At 37.2% G+C, this 2,596-nt stretch overlaps 1 non-coding gene across 1 annotated transcript; it reads left to right on the forward strand.

Annotated features, from left to right (window-relative positions):
* Window positions 1-2,194: 2,194 nt before the first annotated feature.
* Window positions 2,195-2,260, forward strand: LOC115522623. Its single transcript, XR_003971509.1, has one exon. It is a non-coding gene; the product is annotated as a small nucleolar RNA SNORD58 (small nucleolar RNA).
* Window positions 2,261-2,596: the final 336 nt, after the last annotated feature.

The raw sequence follows: 2,596 nt of genomic DNA on the forward strand, positions 1-2,596 counted from the left end.
GAGCCTGTTTCCGATTCTGTGTCTCCCTCTCTCTCTGCCCCTCCCCCGTTCATGCTGTGTCTCTCTCTGTCTCAAAAATAAATAAGCGTAAAAAAAAAAGTAAAAAAAAAAAAAGTATAGATTGAGAAGTCTTAATCCCACATTCATGCCTTTCTTCCTTGTCCCTACCCTATGAAGATAATCACTCATTAATTTTTAATGTATTCTTCCCGTGCCAGTGTTCCTTTATATAAATAAAAGCAAAATTGAATATGTATTTTTAAATTGAATATATATTTCATCCCCTCTTTTCTTATATAAAAGATGGATTGCTTTATTACATTTTTAAAAACTGTAGAATGACAATGTACTGATTAGATTAATGAAAATGCACAAATTAGACAAATATCAAACCACAACCCTGATAAGAAATCTTCCTTTTCCTTTTCCTTTTCCCTTGAATGTGGGGTTGGGTCACAAACTCAAGTCACGTTCTTCAAGGACATTTCAAAAACCTATGGTGCTTTTAGTTCTTTGAATTCAATACCAGTGACAGCCTAGGTTTCAAATGGCAGCCCTGGGCAGGCATGTTTTGTTTGGGTGGTCCAACATTTACAGATTGACACATTTTACATAAAGATCCAGATTTCTGACTCTTGTGAAAATTGGATGATCAGCTAACCAAAGGTTTCATCATTCAGTCAGCAATAATGAGCTGGTGCTGAGTACAGCACCCTCCTCTTATCTGGGCCAGTGCTCTGGGGTTTGCCCCAGTCTCCTCTCACTCCCTAATATTGCTGCCTCAGCCCCTAGCACTTATTTCTCTTTCCAGGCTGGTCCCTGTAGGCATCTGACTTTGCAACCTCTGAGTTAACCTCTTTGTGAGTGATTTGGGAAAGTAGACACAATCAGGAATTTCTTTGAAGCTTCAAAATGGGAAGCAGGAAAAGGATGAGTAGAGAGAATAGAAGGAAGAGATTAGACTCTGAATTAGAGACTCAATGAAAAAACAGCCCGTTTTATGTGAGATTCCCCAGAGAACAGGACAGACTAATTAATAATTTATTTACACTGATTCCTGGGGTGCAAATTCAGTCACTACCATGCACTAGAATGGTAAGGCAAGGTGGTGACTGAATTTGCACCCCAGGAAAAATTAAGTCTGTTGTGATATAGTCATGAGAACATAAGACTGAAATTAGAGAAAGGGCGTTAAAATAAAAGACTTCATAGAGAGAAAGAAAGAAAGAAAGAAAGAGAGAGAGAAAGAAAGAAAGAAGCTAAAATGAGAGACAGGGCACACATTTATCTTCTATGAAAAGGCAAATTGGGGGGCATCTGGGTGGCTCGGTCGGTTGAGTGTCCGACTTCGGCTCAGGTCATGGTCTCGCGGTTTGTGGGTTCGAGCCCCGCATCAGGCTCTGTGCTGACCACTTGCTCAGAGCCTGGAGCCTGCTTTGTCTCCAAAGCCCTTCTCTCTCTGCCCCTGCTCCGCTCACGCTTTGTCTCACTCTGTTTCTCAAAAATAAATAAATGTAAAATAAATAAATAAATAAGGCAAATTGGATATTGATTTTTAAAAATACGATGATTCTCTAATTGTCCATTGATACCACTATCAAATATTACCAATCTATTGTGTCCAAAATGTTATAAAATTATGTTAGGAGTATAGAACACAAGAAATTTAATATGAAGTAGAGCAGGCATTTTGTGTATCTGGTTTTTAAATATAGAATGCTTTAAAAAAGGAATGATTACAATTTGACAGCAAATTCTAATTCATATTATGTCCTTAATACCTAGCACAGCACCTGGTGTATAGAAGGTTTTGCTGAAAGAATGAATAAATGAGGCTGTCTAGGAGGACAAAAAAATAAAAAAATAGAATAGGTTTTAAAGATGTTTTTAACTTAAAAATAACATTCAAAATCTGAAACTAAATCACAGTTTAATGACAGTCTTATTCTATTTCTTATTCTTATTGGTACATTCCCTGAAGAAATGTTAATAGTTTTTTTGGAATTGTTCCTCAAGAAAAGGAACAGCCTATAATAATTTGGTGCTAGGATTTTGTCTGACTTGAGGCATAACACTCTAATTCTGAAAATTGAAATTCCCCCAGTGAAAACATGGCAGTAAAAGACTTACGTCAAGAATTCACAATGACCATAGCAAGCATATCAGAAATTATCATATAAAACTTGTCACATGGCTGCAGTGATGGCATTTCTCAGGACACCTTCAGATTAATCATGAAAACAACTATTCTCTGAGCAACTGCTGGGGAAAAAAAACTTGTCGGTTATTGAAGTTATTGAAGAGTTTGCTTTATAACGGTGGGTTATGGTCTTCAGCAGGATATCAACTTATCCTGAAACTGAGAGTTTTTCAGCCTCTGCAATGGTCTCGGGGTCTCCTATGGAATCTCCTACAGAATAATTGTCAAAGTTATAAATGCATATTTAAATGCATTCCACAATCTGGTTTCCCTATTTTATGTATAAAGATATGTCATGCTCTCTACAGAAGGGGAAAATTGCATACTTAATGCAGCAAGAGGTGGCCTGGTATCACACTACAGAGTACTGTTTATTAGGGTGATTGTGGTGTTGTC

The sequence above is a fragment of the Lynx canadensis genome, chromosome C1 (assembly GCF_007474595.2).
Source record: "Lynx canadensis isolate LIC74 chromosome C1, mLynCan4.pri.v2, whole genome shotgun sequence".
In the NCBI taxonomy this organism is placed as follows: domain Eukaryota; kingdom Metazoa; phylum Chordata; class Mammalia; order Carnivora; family Felidae; genus Lynx; species Lynx canadensis.